Here is a 17857-nt window from a genome sequence, read left to right as displayed (position 1 = left end):
TTCCAACCCAATAGTTGGTATTTGATAACATGAATTTAATGAAAATCTATAATGAACATACAGAGCAAATTGGGAATGTTTAAATAGTATTTATGGCTAAGCTCAAAATAGTTGCCAGCTTGAGTTCTTTGATCTTGTGAGTCAAGACTTATTTCTGAGAAAAAGAATAAGGACAAATACAGGAAAGGAAAGAAGGTGCACGTGTGTTTAGGCATGACTCACACAATGAATCACTTTATTCTTCACACAATCGTGCTATCTAATGACTAAATCCTAACCAATAGAACAATGATCAACATACAAAGGTGATTTCAAAAGAATTCTTATTGTTTAATTTGACGTCTACAGTAACATTATTAGGTAATCAAACCATTTTTTACTATTCTATCTTTAATGTACATTCAGAAGCCTAAAATAATTTCATGTATTAAATTCAGTAACTTTAAATTTCACCAATATTTCAACTGTGAATAATTGAAAAGTGAAATGTGAATAAGAAATGAAGTTTGTGTAGCGGAAGCTACTAATTTCCAATTAGTGGAATAATTCGAGTTCAACGAGAATTCACAAAATTATTGCTATCGATAAAAAATGAAACAAGAATTGACCGTTCATAGCTACTTATCAGCAGAAGTATGCTAATAAATTCTTAATTCAAATTACTTCAGAATTACAGCTCGTATGTAAGAATCCTTAAATTATTGGTATCTATCTGTACATTGAGTACTGATGAATTATGCTTTCTACTGGGGGGAAATGAACAAGAAGACTAGAAATCAGCTCAGAAAGTGTTCTTTATGCAACAATCTCTAGCAGAGCAATCAAATATACTCAAAAATCAAGTTCGATTTCTTCTTTAAAAGCGAGGGAGAGAGAGAATGAACACGATTTAATTAAAGGCTGTACGGTACACTTTTTTTTATTTAAATTGGAAGATCTTTTTCAATATGGTTGGTGCGAGAGTTGGAATTTTCAACGGATTTCATTTTAGTAGTTGAAGATAGTTCATTTGTTCACCATGCCCGTAGTAGGCCTACTGCAGTTGTGTTGAGCAATAAGACGAAGCAGGCAGGACCCATACTATAAAGAATACTTGCTCAGAGTTCAAAGATAGGGACATGAACTGAAAGAAGAAACCTTTAATGACAAGTTGCATGCGTGCTCTCTCCATTGAGTGCGAGCCAAGGCCGGATGTGGCCTAAACTTGTACAACAGCAAGGTCACCAGCGCACCAACGCACACACACACGCTCGCGGCACACGCGAGGTCGCTGCTTCCAAATTGAATTAATTCAAAATGGATCCATTGTTACCTTAAAGCCTCAAGAGCAGCCGGTTAATATTCAGTTTACGCAAGAATGCATTCATTATGTGTGCCAGAGTTAATAAACGGCAATAAAAAGGCCGGGCGGATCTATATCATTTGAAGCAAGCGCGAGGCCAGGAGGGGCCATTCACCTGACGCCTAGGGCTGGCCGGCCAGCCGACTCCTATCAACCTATCAACACCCTACTTCAAAACTACATACAAAACTAACAATCAACGCCAATTTAAACTGATGTAAATAGAATGTGAGCCATGAATATTGAATCAGCATAACAGCTGATGTCAAAAGACAAAGACCATAACCATAGAATAGCCAACCAATTATAATTTATCACTATCTCTGTTATAACTAACATAGGCCTACCTTCCGTGCACCAGAAACCTCATAGCATGATCCAATAAAAATATTACAAAAGCCTATTGCAGGATTGAAAATTTATAAGGAATCTACCGATAAGTCATTGCTAATTACAGTTTTAATCATATTATACAGCTCAAGTGTTTATTAACCTACTACTTAGAACACTCAACCAATCAATTTATTTCCACATAAGATTAAAAACCGTGTACAACATAGTTTAGTTATAATGAACTACGGAGAAAACTAATTACAGTAAGTTTTATACATTGTAATAAGATACAAGTAGAATCCTCCAAGACTATACGTTTGTGAGTGAGGGAGAATGCAATTCATGTGAGGACAGATGAATGTGGGAATAAGGTGGTACTATAATATGCACCTTTTTGAATGGTTAACATGGTTTAAATTGACATTAAATTTGATAGTATTTTTGTAGGTTTCAAATGATTGACTCATACATTCACTGAGGTTAAAGGTAGAATCTAGTTACCCTGCCCAGCTGTACATAAAGAACATGTAGCCTGCCTCTGGTTCATTTCCAAGATACTTTAAGGTCTTCAGTAAGTTAAGAGATAACTTTTGATTTTTGACTGGGAGTTGTCAAAGTTGGTGTCCCAATTATAATTTTTCTGCGGTGTTTACAATTCAAAATATTTTCTGCAGGTTTGCCCACTGGATAAAAAGAGATTAGAAAACTGCCCTCTGAGTCAAGAGTAATATTTTACGTGTTTGAATACTAGATTGTGTGAATTATTCATTTTAATTACCTTTTAGGATGTGCATCAATTTCCAATGATCTGGTCAGCACTCTGCAACAAAAAAGAATATTAATTGAAATACAGCAAAACATTTTATCGAATAACAGTTTTAATGTTTTAGTTTTGTATTTATTGTTAGTACAAGAATCTTCTGGAATTGAATGAAGAAAGTTTAATAATCAAGAGAATGCTTCCTAAGCTCGGGAAACCAAATAACATCAATACAATAAACAATACAGTAATAATAAATATAAATCAAGCTTGAGAAGGAAACATTCATTAGTAAGAAATAGAAATTCAATTAAACAGTATTATATTTTGAAGATAAGAAACTTCTTTAATGAAGTAGTACATCAGTGTTGCTTATATTAGTCTAGTAGACATTGACCTTGAATCTCAAATGAATGGATTGTAATGCAATTCGATTGTAATGTTTCATTCTATCACAAAAATATTAATCTAGCCCGATAAAAAACAACAATTACACTAGAAATTTCTGATAAGACTTTTATCGTCACAAATCATCTCTTTCAGTGTTCAATTCAAACGTATTCCTTCAACATAGTATCAAACCTACATTAAAAGTCGATGGATAAGACAAAAAAATAAATTAGTCTATTATTCTATAACAACGACTAGAATTCAGAAAATAGATTATTGTCGAATAGGTGGTTGAATAGAACATCGATTCCAAATTTTCTAATCAAGGCGGGACGGGACTTATACATGATTTCCAATGAATTCAAGTACCGTACACAGATAATAATAAAGAAAACACTGACATCAGAATAGAGATTCAAATATCTAACAACCTATCATTGTAAACTGAACTACGTGATACCTAATGAATGGAAGCGTTCTAGTGATAGGCAAGAAATTATTTTCACTTTTTTTATATCAATGTAAATCTACGACAATACAACAAGTTTTTAGAGTTGATATTTTCATTTCTTAGATTTCCTAAAACTTAAATAATAAGATTTGCTCAGAAATAGAACCTAGAGCTAAACTTATAATATTTTAATTGTTCTGATGGTCTTAAATCAACAAGTTGAAAAAAATGATTCGAATTAAAATAACAACAAAAATTATTAAAATTAATATTCACCACTTCAAACAATTTGAGAACAATATCCGTCGTAGGATTTTGATAAGCATTACGAACTACTAAAAAATTAAAGAATTTGTCAATGTTTTGCTAAATAGTCACATCTGCTATGTTGAAAATATTTATATATTATGCTCTGTTGAACATGAAGAAAAGCATAATACTCAATGGTATTCATGAAAGGTCAATGATAAAATATCAGAGATAAAATAAGGGAGTTGGTGATTTCTAGTGATAATAGACTGATGACGCACTTAGCAATAACATAACCTCAAATCGGGGCGGTAAGCTTGAATTCAACTGCAGATGATTACACGTCTACTGCTACTATACTGCTCTACTGCACACAATATCTATCATACACACGGAGTATAAACAATTATCATACATTTTACCATGGTACTGAAATTGCGAGATCCTCCACTACTTGACAGAATACTCAATGGTAGTTGAGCAATTCAAGTCAGCGATTTTACCTCGTTGAAACATGCAAATGAGTTCCATCCATGATGAAAATGAAGTGTCTAATCGAGTACCAGCCGTTCGCTGAAATCGAAACACTTTCACATATCGATCGAGTTCGGCCTGAGCACCTCTACCTACCAGTTCGTTTCAAGTACTCGAGCTTTGAACTTAACTCGGTCACGTGACCACTAACACCACGCCCATTTCATCCCTCAAGCTCCACCCATACACATTTCATTTTAAATCAAAATAAAATCTTGTCTACAAACTAGAGATCGTTCAACATGTCCTCAATTTTAAGAAACTACCATTACGATGAACTGGAGAAGGATGAGTTAGCCAACGTACTTTGAAAATTTCCCCGATTTCGTTCCAACTTTCCCGCCAATTTCCCAGAAACTGTTAGTAGATAATGGATAATGGATATTGAACCTAATTTAAATTAGCTTTTTAATATATATGATAATAACATGCTCTTGTAACTGACCTGTGTAATTATTGTCCAATTTCAAATTCCTTATAGTAGAATAACATCAATTGTTCTCATTCAACCAATGAGGACAACTCCAAGTGAATTACTTATTCTACTCTGATTGGTGAACAACAATGTTCTTGGAATTTTGTCTTCTATTCTAACATTGATTAGTTCGGTTCCAAAAGATGTCAAATTATTAATTAATAACTAAGTAATTTGATTTGAATATTGTAGGCAATTCATGTAGGCATTATGTTATTGGCGTCAGAAATAGAATACATAAAACAAAAAAGGAACAGGAAGAACATCTCTCTTCTTAAGGATTTCGTCTGGTCTGACAGTTGAAGCAAATGTCGCCAACTTTTCTATTAATGTGATCGGCTCAGGTACAAGATTTAAAACTTCTTTCAAGGTCTCGCAAAAATCTATAGCTTGTTTTTCTTACGACAGAGTAAACACCAAGCACAATGCTGTAATATATATTTCAATATGAAGCTTACAAGTGTACATGGCTGATGCCAGAAAAAATACTGCAAAACATACAACAGACTATACGTTCATGCAATAATAAATATTGCAGAATAACACACAAGCAAAACCTATATGAGCAAATGCATAATGTTTTGAGTGAATCATGATAAATGAAGACTATTGTAATAACAAAATGAGAAAACTGCAATGGTCGTAATTTGATGGAACTTTACTACAAATTTCAAGAAGCTACATTACATCGGAAAATATCGTATAAATAATAAAAATGAGAAGGAAGTGTGAGAATGATGAAAGTACCAAATAAGGAATTAAAGGAAATCTAAGTAGAAATATTAGTTATTTCACTTATAAATTGAATTTGTTGATAGTCTCTTTCTGGCCATGGAATACTTATTGATCTTGATAGAATATGATCTACCCGTCTACATATTCAATCCTGAGTATTCGTAGGCCTACCACTAAGTCTTTCAAAATTAACGATCTGTGGATAATAGCTTCAATAAATAAACAATATCATTGGTTGAAGCAAAACATAAATGGAACTTGGGCATGTAGAAGAAAAAGTAAAATCACGGTTAAAAATTGCCCATGGTCATCATCAGTAGCACATTAGACCATATATATATATATATAAAATTATATTACTTTCTCTACCTGGTCTAAGAGCAGTACCGACCTATCATAACCAATAATTATGACATCAATAATTGAAATGAAGAAGACAAAACTGTCATCCGACTATTTATGAAATCAACACATGACATTGAAAGGGAGTGCCTCTAATCTGCGAGATTTCTGTTCAAAAAGGGTTTAAAGGTTAAAGGAAAGGTCAAGGAGGTTAGGTTTTGGCTTTTGCAATATGTTAATATTATTTTTAATGTACCGTACCGATAATTTTAGATAATACACACGAATAACGTAAAGTTGAAATACTCGAACATTTGAAATATCTCACATATGAATGACACCACATTGAAATGATAGACTAATTATATAATAATAGCGTGTTTTTGGAGGTTTGAAGTTATTTTTTCACTTTTCAGAGACATCATTATAGCCTAACTTTTTATTAAAATAACGAACCTAAATCAAATTGACTAAGCAGAGAAATAATCTTGTAATGATAATGGAGTCAATGTTTGTGCATTCTACTGAAAGTAAGAGGCTATTAAGTGGAACAGAAACAACCGAGAAAAGCGAACGGAGACTTGGCACATATACAAAAACTGGGGTGCTGCCAATAGAAAGAAGGTGTGCAGTGCATGCATTCTTCATGAATAAGATTCTAATGATTTCGCTCATCCCATGAAATAATTTGAGTGCTCACCAACAAAACATTACTCATTAATGTTCTCACTAAAAATGAGGTCTACATTTTAGAATTTTATTCAAGTCTATTTCAAAATTGGATGAAATACGCAGTAATATTAGAAATAGCTTGTTTATAGCACACTAGAAGATTTATTATAGTCAGAGAGTACAGACAGAAGAAGAAGAAGAAGAAGAAGAAGAAGAAGAAGAAGAAGAATAAGAAGAAGAAGAAGAGAAGAAGAAGAAGAAGAAGAAGAAGAAGAAAAGTATAGAATAAATTTTATAACTCTTTTAGTAAATAGTATATACTATCCCCAATATTCATTACTTTGCAAAACAAATTCTATAAGGAAACTGGGAAATGTTGTGGCATAGTTTATTAAAAAATGATATATGGTCAAATAATAATGATGAAAGATGAGATATTTACATTCCATTTCTCCTTGATATACATACAACTGATAACATATGAATACCTATAATATCAAAATATGAATACCATCATATTCACACGACACAAATGAAGCCCAAATAATTCATAAAAGACTCAACAGTTTACATTATAAAAACAGTAGCCTAAAAATAGTAAATTGAACTGAACATACTTGCGAAAATACCGATTCAACTCCAGTTTTCACATAGAGATGATTGAAATATGCAAGAGAATAATCAGTAAAAGGATGCATCTTTATGACACAGAATGTCATAAGATACAACATACTCCGTATTGGAAAATATACCTTATACTGTACTGCTCTCATTTCATTTTTGCTAATTGCTGTTGTTTTTATGAATAGGAATACATCAATATAAGAGGCATTATGGTACAAATGTTATTGAACATCCTTATGAAAATATTCCGCATCAGTAATATCATGTTATAATGTATTATCAATGGAAATATTCTGTTCAATTTGGAAAGGTCTAATGATCAAAGATTCGTTTCTGTAAAACATTAATTGAATGATTGAGTAAAACCATGCTTTTATAATAGGTCAATGCATAGTGAAATGCTTAAAGCAATTATTAAGCTTTTCATATAATGATTGCTTGATTTTTACTGTATATTAGATTCAGAGTATAAACATTATTATACGTACTGATCATTTGTAGAATATAATATATGATCTATATTATTGATATATTGCATCTAAGTATATCATATTACTGATCTATTAGTCAAAATCACCTTGATCGACTACCGATTCGTCGACCCAAATGAAAACACTTGAGGTTCATACGGGCGATTAACAAAAATGTTTGTTCACAATATTATGATTGTCTTTTTGAATAAAAAATTTGAATTTGAATGTGACGACGATAGGTGAATATTTGAATATAAGCATAAATCATTACGCATAATGTTCGGAAGGTGAGCATTACATGAGGAGCTATCAGCCTGCAGTTGCCATGGCAGCCCAGCTCAACACACCAACGTCACTAAATTTCCCATTTTTCATCAATTATACTGGTAATGTACGATAAGATTATGCTAGTCCAATGATGTTCACTATTGAATCTATGATCTACTACTTCTTGATCATGTTAAACATTTTCCAACTACAGTAAGAGAATTTTCCAACTACACAGAAAAACAGAGTGTAGGCCTATATTTACCAAAAGGAAATACTTCTTTTATGCCATGTATTGATAATAATTGTAATTTTAATTAATGAAATGGTAATTTAATTGGATTCAACGGATAGCTAGTGTATACACGAGTATATCAAGCTTCCTAATAATGATTGAAAACAATGAAATATAAAAACAAAAATATTCCAAGATAAGTATCCTATAAATTCGTGATACTCGATAATAAAGGCATACTACACCTTTTCCAATTGTATTTGAGAAAGTATCAATTGTAATTGAGAATAGTCGTTGGTATTTGAGAAAACGTCAGATGCAAATGAGAATAGTCAATTGGATTTGAGAAGTCATCACTTGTAATAATTGAGAATAGTGAATTTTATTTGAGAAAGTATCAATTCAATTTGAGAACATACGATTTGAAATCGGGAAGTTGTCAGTTTTAATTGGGAAATGATTTTGAAAAACCAGTACTTCCAGTACTTATATTTTTCATAACTGTACTCATATAAAATAATATGATAATATATTTGATATTCCAATAAAACGTTCAGTTTTTGTATAAAACATTATTTTCAAGCCCCAAAATCAATTGAAGAAATGCCAAATTGTTTGATCAAGAGATTCAATTGATTGATGATAAAGTTCAATTGCGCCATAAACATAGAGAATTTGATCTTCATAAAGTACAATATTTCACAAAATGTTTGGAGACAAAAGTCGCGTTGTCAATACGTACATAGAAATATTTCTCATTAATCATTCGTAAACACAGTACAGGGGAAATACTTTCACAATTAAAAATATTAATTTTTCCCCATGCGAAGACTATGATAGTAAATGGAATACTGTGTATGTGGTACAGTATACTTTCCTGCTCAAATCAATTTAATTTCAATTTATTCATTCATGTACATACAATCAAACCTGTACTGTAGGCTACAGAAGAGTCACGACATGTCAATTGGAAAATTTTCTCATTTACATTTGACGATTTCTCAAATACTATTCACTATTCTCAATTACATGTGATGACTTCGCAAATATAATTGACTAGTCTCATCTACATCTGACATTCTCTCAATTACAAGTGACTATTCTCAAATACAATTAATACTTTCTCAAATTAAATTGGAAAAGGTGTAGATACTAAAGAAATCGTAGTTGTATTGAAGCTATTGCTTTTTGATCAGAATTTTGCCAAGAGAAGAATCATGAAAGATTATATGATTGATCAATGAAAACCTAAAATGCAGCAGTACTGAATGAGAAATTTCAACACGAGGAGTGTAAAAACCAGTAATATTCAACATGCAACCTGATGGAATGAATCCCTCTTCAAGCAATAGAAAACCAAAGATTTTAGCTATAGTTATTGAAGCTCCAAATTTGAACTGGACATTTCAGTAACCTCATATACATAAAAAACATGAATTCATTTATGACATTGGGGTATTCTCAGGAAAAAGCTGGCCCGCTATGTGGCATTGGAAATAAATAGAAATACAGAACCAAATATTCTAAATAATGGAAATATTCAAGCTCTAAAGTTAAACCATCCTCATCTACATGAGAACATCAGTTCATATATGATATTGGGATATTGGCTTCATCCCTGCCCTGATGTTCGAGGGCATTGGACAACGATAGCTGCTATCTGACTGCGTCCTTCCTACCAAAAACTAGATATTTGTAGAAAATTTCTGAACTAGTTTGTACAATAGAATAATTTTGATTGGCTATCAATGTACAGCATTCAATACATTGTATGTGATGAATGGTTGATATAATCATAAGACATGATGTGTATAATAATGATTAGTATGTCAGCTCAGTTATTCCACAAAAAATTAATTGGAGAAGTAAAAGATAATATACTGCATAAGTTTATTCGAATTACAGTAGATATTGTTGTATGGAGCCACTAGCGAGTGATGACCAGTTAAGTACTTAGTACCAATGAGATTAGTACTAAACATGGTCCCTGCAATGAAGTGTTCTTCATTTAGTTATGAATGGTGTTGACAAGTGATAAGATTCGAGTTGTAAACATACTGCAGTGCAGACTACAATGTTTTCAACCACTCGTGCGACCTTGACCGAATTTCCCGATATAAAAATATCAGCTCCTCAACAAGGTGAAGTCCACTTGACTTGAAATTTGTAAACAACGGCGGAAAACCGAACCTAAAATTCATAATTTATTTTAAACCGTCGAAAATTGCCTCCAATTAGTACACTCACAACTCACAAACCTCTTCAAGCATAAGTATTTTCATCATCCCTAATTTTCACTAAACCTCTTATGCAGGAACGTTTCCATCTCCCCAATAAATATTATTATTTCAGCAGATATTGGAGCAAGAATACAAAAACCAAGTAAGAGGAAGACTAACATATAACTAGCGAATACTTCTTCTGAACTAGTTCAATGAATAGAAAATGTTTATTAGAAATTTCAAAAGTCCATTTGACCAATTCAATCCGCACAGGAACTGATTGAAGTCTACATTTTTGATGAAGTTAACTACTTGATGAAGTCAAGGATTACACTCGTAAATGTGGATTGAAAACATCGAAATTGGGGTATCATAATATTCAATTGAATTTCTACAGTACAGTATAGTCACAGAATATTATTGTATTGATATAATGATTTGTGATTGCTAATAAATGAAATGGAATAAAATATCTATGAGAGAATATTTTGAGCTATAAAACCCTTGTAATAATCTTTTCTCTTTCTTTTGAAATAAAACACTATAATACGTGTTAGTACTTAATGCATCATCTATAAAGGTCAAACTGTATGTGAATGGATAAATGATTGAAAAGACGTAGTAGTGAGATGAGCAAATATGGAAATTTCATTACGCAGATTTCATATATTATATCAACGCATTATCGGAATGAATGAGATACTTTAAATGCAAATTGCAAAATTGACAAATAATTTTTGTATTTTACATGCTGACAATCTGGAAATGCAATAACTATTTCTATGTTTCCTCAGTACGATTCCAGCAATAACAATGGGATGGGATCGATAAATATTTCCGCATTTAGCAAATTGTAAGTTTCCTATAAATGGATCATTGCAGAGACAATGTAACAAAGTTGATCCACTATAGGACTGTAGAACTTGACACTATTCTGTTCAAGATCGTGACACTTAGAAGGTATTAGTAAAGAAAAAGCAGCATAATTTATATTGAAATTACAATTGACACTGACATACTTGGATTGGAAAATATACCGTTTTATAGCCTACGCATCAATTGGTGATAAACATAATTTATGATCAACCCGAAACTTCTAGTTGAGACGCCTGCTATCATCATTCTTCCTGTTTCAAAGAACATTCTCATTTTCTCATACCTAAGAACTCTTTAGACACAGGGCTAACTGAAGTATGTGAGGAAGGATCATTATTACTAAATGGCATTCATTTAATACAAGTTTAAATTCGATTGTAAATTCATTTACAATTCGCACAGTTCCCACTAGGAGGACTAACTAGATCATAAGAATCCAATCTGTTACAGAAAAAGAGAAAATTTTCCAACACCTAAATGCTTCTCAAAATTATTGAATCATCCGATATCACACAGGGTTGATAGGCTAGGAAGAATTATGTAAGAAATTACTCTCATTGGTTTATTCACTACTCAACTAGAAGTTTTATTTTTGTACAGTATTAAGTCATTTCTGTTCGATTAAAAGAACTAATCCGAAGAAGGTTCCGTTAAATGGGAAAAATCATTTCTACGTTCAATGATTCAATGTGGATAGGAATGAAGAGGACGGTCAAGTGGCCAAAAGAAGGCATGAAGACGCAGTCGTTCGTGATAGCAAGGCATTCAACCTTCGCCTCCTATGGAAAGGACGACGCTCCTCGAAAACAGTGAGAGTCAAACAACAAGTGAAGACAGAGAGGACCGATAACTGGTTTTATCAGCGGTCTAGCTTCTACCATTGCCTCAACCCGTCGCAGGAGCCTTCTACAAAATGCGCCAACCAACATTTCAATATCAATTCAACTCTATGAACTATGTCTAACAAAATTCAAGCATATATTACATGAACAGCTTAGTTATATTTATGAAAAATATTATTCAACATTGACATTGAAGGGGAACGAGAGGTGCATGGACGTTTAACAGCCGGTTTACGGGTGAAAAATTGTCAGTAAGTGTCAAATCATTGGCTAATGTCTATACCATGGTCTTGAAAAAATCACATACATGCCCAGTCTACTCAACCTGTATTTGCTGTTCTTTCTTTATCTACTACATTCAAATAAATATTAGCTCTTAAATCATCCAAAATCTATGTAATTGCATGGACAGCAAATATGAAAACGCATTGGAGTATCGACGTAAGAACAAAACAACTTTCAACAAAACTAAATTCGATTGCCTTCCCCTTCCTAGAAGACTTTGATCCCCTAATGCATCATGAATAACTTTTTTCAATTGAAAGCCAACCATATCAAGCAAGTCTAATAACTTGAAAAAGGATTTATTTGGAAAATATATTCTCATTTTGAAGTTTACTCGAAATATAAAGAGTACAATGCATTCATTCTAGTACAAACAAATCAATGGAATTGAGCAGTGCAAACAGTCAAGTTAAATGTACTTCACTATACATAATTCATTAACTAAACCAGGACTAAGATAGGTGAACTTACTACAATGGCAACGTAATCATACCCAAACCCGTTCCTGGTAAAATAATCTTAATTGTCAGTATTGAACTGAGAAAACCGACTGATAGTACAGATCATTCTATAATAATTCAGTTTCATATCGCAATCACAGAATGCCAGTTCTAAATTTCCTTAGCAACTTATCCTCGTTAAGCACTAGCCTGTAATAACGTTCCACTTGAAATGAATAGGCAACCTTGGTCGCCAAGTAGAAGTGGACAATGACCTTGAAACGACCGCAACTGCAATCAGGAGGTGATTGCCACTATCCAATGCGACGACTACTTTACCTACTATTGCTACTCAGTACTCATGTCAATAGGCCTAATGTTGTCTTTGCTTTGCTAAGAGCCAATTCATGTCATTGTTTCATTCTATAGGATCTCATAGTCTAAGGGCCGTATGCACAGTCTGTGGGCTTATAACATAGAGATATGGTTGCATTCTTAAATCTCGAGTTTAAACCTCAAACTGATCCAATTCCGTTGGAATTCGGATAAAATGCGGCCCTTAGAATACCACAAGAGTTCGACTGATAAATGATTTACAATACGGGCATATCATTACAGTCAACTGAATCTTGCTAAAATTATGAAAATTGAAAATAATGTAACATTTAAAAAAGAGAAATAATGAGTATGGATTGTTCGTTAATATTTGCAATGTAAATATTCACTAAATAATTTTGGAATTATTGCTGGATAAATGCATATAATTACTCTTTCAACATGTTGTAGGTTATCCAACTCTCAACTAATACCTAAACGTGGAAAGGGGTTTCCATGTGGATGAGGTAATCATTCTCATACACAACTGAAAGACGTATGATACAGGCATATACAGTGAAACTATATTTAATTTTTTCAAGTGTGAAAGAAATTGAAGTAAGATTGGATATGCCATGATTCTTGGGACAAGCAAAGTTAAAAAATGTTCTATTTGCTTATGAAGAAATAGACAATATTCTAACATTTCAAAAAAACACCTTGAAAAAAATAACCAAAATCAATGATTTCCCTCTTTCATCAGATACATAAATTTCATCTATTACAATTCTAATCGATTAATGATGATGACCTAGTTTTAATTTCAGAATAAGAATGAGAATGAAGTTTTCTGAAAAGTAATGTCTTATTTTCATGTTTCTAGAAGCATAACAGCGCTACAATGTTGAATTCAAATCAATTAGACCTGGACGATAATTTGAATTTAACTCCATTTACAACTTTTTAAACTGCCAAATTCTGGAGAATTTCAAATTGAAGAGTGGACTACAAGAGATAGCAGCAGTTCATTGATGTGGCGTGGAGGTTGTGAGCTCATGAAACAACTAGGGCCAACTAGACTAGTGCCAGCGCCAGCAGGCAACTGCCTCACTTTGACGAGGTTTACTTTCACACGCAAACAAGGTGGACGACAGAGCAACAGATTATCAGGACAGGCCATTCTTGACGTAGTAGTAAATCGGGCTCTGATAATACCGGCTCCATAATAGAAAGTTACTCATTCATACTACGGGCCGGGCGTACTACGTCACGAAACCAACCGATTCAAAAATAGTTTGTGAATGGAAAGGCGTCAGAATTAGTTTCACCTGTAATCGACTTGCTTGTATTTCTCATTTGGGTGGATTCATTCATCATTAGCAACTGAAGACCACCTAGACCATCAGACGACCTAGGCCTACCATTCATTCATCCCTCGCCTACTATTGTATTCACACTTGATTGCATCCGACCGTCTTGTCAATGGCTATTATTATTTGAAACCTTTCAACCATGATACGACATCCGGTCAGAGTATTCAACTCTTTGCTCACTACTAAGATGGCATTCCACTCAACTCTTTGGATTTACACATTCTAGTGATGTAGTATAATAATTTCCAAGAACTAAGTCTTTCAAGTTTTATTTTGCAGGATGACCATCAATTACGAATTGCCAAATACGGGTTTCAAATTTTCACTAACTACTCCCTGATAAAAAATTAGAGAAAGACTGATTTATATATATTATCAAATAAAATATTCAAGGACGTAAAAAATTGACACCTACTTGTAGTGGAAGATTTTGCGAGGCTCTTCTTTTGTTTTCAATGACTATTATCTGGGTGACAATGATCAATGAATTCCAGCACAAACGAGGTTCAGAGCTAACACAATGAATTTCCTGATGCACTATTATTTCTCACAACACAGTACCACTGATCCATGTTGGTAGAAAGAGCACTTCACTTAATTGCACTTAACATTTGATTAATTCTTTTCACTGGCACTTGATGTGTTTTCCTAGAAACGAGAAAACAAGTAGGATCACTCGATGATTCAGAAAATGCACAAGGTCTTGTAGAGGAATGCGCAAAACTTGAATCGTGCACGAACAATCCAGGTGCAGGGGCCTCCGACACAAGACTGAACGGAGAGCTGGCGAGCTGTAGGCTTCGATCGGGCGCGCAGTAGTTCACTGCGCAGGTTTTGAAGCGCTCGCAGCGGCCGACTTGCGAAGCATTGTTTTTATGAATGGACTCCGACCGAGAGGGGAGTCATTGAGAAGCATTGAGTGGAGGCGGGGAGGGGAGCTATGAATGGAAATCACCCGTTCCGTTTCGCCTTTACGATCTCGGGGCCTTTTGCCTTCGGCATCGAAAATAGATAAATCACAAGTTGGGTTTCGACAGCGTATGCAATGCACAGTGCAGCCAGGTGCCTCGCTCGCCAGCCACGGGGAGGGGGTGGGGCACCGGATGGAGGATGTTGGTCTCGCAAAATGAGGTGGCAGGCAGAGGCGATTCCGAACGAGATGCATGTCCTTGGAGTCGTAGTAAAGTTACAAAACATCCGACAAAAATAATAACTGGAAAACCATGTCTTCCTGCGGCTAACAACGCTGTCAAGCTGTCGTGTGGCCGCGCCATCACATTAAATAGAAAGGCCGGCGCAATTATTAGTTGTGAATGAGTTTCGAATCAGGCCGGTCGCCCACTCACTCAACCAAACGACCTGTTGGCCAGCCAGCTTTGAACTTTCCCCTTGGAGGTGAATAAATACTAGTGTACTATACACGACACTGACACAATGTCTCCTATCCAACTATCCAATCCCCATTAATTTAGTATTCTGTTTTCAATTGTTTAGTTTTAGATCGTAGAAAATAAAAAATAATTTGACAATACATATTACAAGCATGCTAGAAATTGTTCCCAGTAATAATGGCTTTTGAAAAACTGTCCAAGCCTGAATTGCCAAACAATCATATACCATTTATCATAGCAATAGAATGCCCTGGTTGAGCAGTTAAACAGCCTGGTTAAACAGCCAGTCAAGTTTAGCGATGGCAAGTGGTTATGATCATTTACGGACGAGTAAGTGTGATGTGATGCTCAATTCTCAGAAAATCGAATTCTCTAACTCTAGAGGAAGACAAAAAAGTTAAAAGGCAGCAGGCAGGCAGGACAGCTAAACGGTAGGCATCATCTGGCCGGAAGGATTAGGTCTGCCTACCTGCATACCGATCCAATTGGAGAGAATGAGAGAGAGAATGTTGCTTTTGAAAGGGCCGGAAACGGCATCCACAGCAATGACTGGGGGAGGGGGGATTTCAATGGATGCACCATCTGCACAGCGGCTATGCCTGCTCTGCTGCTCAATCCAAAGTCAATGCTTTCACAACGATCACGATTTCGAATTGATTGTACTAAGATTGTAGTCTACACATAGGGTGCGAAATGATTGAAAGGTCCTACCTAAAAAACGTCGATTAGACTCTTTATGATAAATGTAATTTCTCCATACCTAGTCATCAGTAATATAGTAATAAAATATACAGAGTGAGTCATATGTATGGGAACCCTTAAATAGATTGGAGACTGTTGTAGATATAATACTGTAACTTTCAGGATAAGTTATTGGTCAAATACTCTACCTTTTGACGTACAACTGAATTTCAACCCCACATAAAGGGGTGACTTAGGGGTTGTAACTCGAATATTTAAAGGCCTTTTCAAAACAAGGCAGATATAAATTGAAATTTTCTTAAAAAACACTTATTGACATGGACTACTTTCAAATTAATAAAACAAATATTTTAAAGTTTTTTTTAAAAATAAAGGGTGCTATAAGATTTATTTTGTTTTATGAAATTTTCTTTTATACTTGTATCCAAAATGGCGACTGATTGAAGTTTTAGTTTTTGAGGAAATGAGGGGTTGTAACTCAAATATTTTTAATGTCAACACCAACTGTGTGGTACATAATTTTCAAGGCCTTTCTAAAACAAGAAAGATGACATCAATAAGATGACATCAATGTTCTGTGATACTTTTTTCCGAATTGGCGGCTGATTGAAATTTTAATTTTTAAAAAAATAATTGATAAAGTTCAATCAGCGCCATTTTAGATACAAGTATCATAGGAAATTTTTATCAATGACATCATTCTTGTTTTTAAAGGCCTTTAAAATGATGTACCACACAATGGGTGTTTACATTTAAAATATTCGAGTTACAACCTTCAAGTCACCCCCTTATGAGCGTGACTTGAAGGTTGTAACGCGAATATTTTAATGTATTGTATTATGAAGTTTAACATTTCATGGTATACTTTCATGATAAGTTTCATTCCACATGGATGCAAATAACAACTTTTCTTTCCTCCAGTATTGCTAATGTGATCTATTATAATGTTGATGGCTTAATATATACTATATTATTTTCTTTGATACTGTATTTTTAATTGATTATACTGATGAAGAACTGTTAAATAATTATTTATATCTTAAGTTTGATTTAATTTTATTGTCAATTTTTGTAAATGTTACCATAGGCAACAGTCTTGTAACAATTATCAATAAATATATTTATCTATATATCTATCTTATGAGGGGTTTAAATTCAGTTGTACGTCAAAAGTTAGAGTATTTGACCAATAACTAACTTATCCTGAAAGTTACAGTATTATATCTAAAACGGTATCAAATTTCTTGAAGGGTTCCCATACATATGACTCACTCTGTATATTACCAATTATTAGATTAAAATAATGCTGAAGAGAAATCATAAGGAATCTATAGAAAACAAAAATGAAGTCTAAAATTCTAACGAATAAAGAACATTGAAATTCGGAAGTCACACTTGTTTATACACAATCTTCAATGAAAACAACGAGTAACCCCAAGCAAATATGTTTCTCAACTCCAAACAGAGACTTTCAATAAATTCACATTCACAACAAAAATTAATGAGACGAAAAAACATTGAAACTTACT

General features: G+C 33.7%; 1 protein-coding gene across 2 annotated transcripts in view; it reads right to left on the bottom strand.

The window, feature by feature from the left end:
• Positions 1 to 17857, bottom strand: part of LOC120350542 (protein sprouty) — a 53176-nt gene that overhangs the window by 11311 nt on the left and 24008 nt on the right. The window contains exons 1-2 of one of the 2 annotated variants that reach the window (XM_039424366.1): positions 14651 to 15052; positions 2454 to 2495 (exon numbers count right to left, since the gene is read on the bottom strand). The gene's annotated coding sequence lies outside the window, so the exon portion shown is untranslated. Of the gene's footprint in view, positions 1 to 2453; positions 2496 to 14650; positions 15053 to 17857 lie in introns of those variants that run through there. The other variant, XM_039424367.1, reaches the window with a different exon arrangement.

Source organism: Nilaparvata lugens, chromosome 3, assembly GCF_014356525.2.
Source record: "Nilaparvata lugens isolate BPH chromosome 3, ASM1435652v1, whole genome shotgun sequence".
Classification (NCBI taxonomy): Eukaryota; Metazoa; Arthropoda; class Insecta; order Hemiptera; family Delphacidae; genus Nilaparvata; species Nilaparvata lugens.
The sequence above is the reverse complement of the archived record's forward strand: the minus strand, read 5'-3'. Positions and strand labels throughout refer to the sequence as shown.